Genomic DNA, 247 nt, shown 5'->3' on the forward strand with positions numbered 1-247 from the left:
TGTGAAACAAAGCAAAACCAATGTTACACCGTGTCTACACGGGACGCGAGTGGCATGGCGCGACAAAATACTATATAACTCATAATCAGTGATGCTGTCTACACCATAGCTATATATACATATCTATGGTCAACACTGGATGCAGCACGGCACGACATGACAAATCCCCGATAGAAAACTGCTGCTGCATTCTAATTATGACGTATTGACACAAATTTCAAATGATTTTCAACGGTTGCTTTGTCGC

This window comes from Sinocyclocheilus grahami, unplaced genomic scaffold (assembly GCF_001515645.1).
Source record: "Sinocyclocheilus grahami isolate Dianchi unplaced genomic scaffold, SAMN03320097.WGS_v1.1 scaffold652.1, whole genome shotgun sequence".
In the NCBI taxonomy this organism is placed as follows: Eukaryota; Metazoa; Chordata; class Actinopteri; order Cypriniformes; family Cyprinidae; genus Sinocyclocheilus; species Sinocyclocheilus grahami.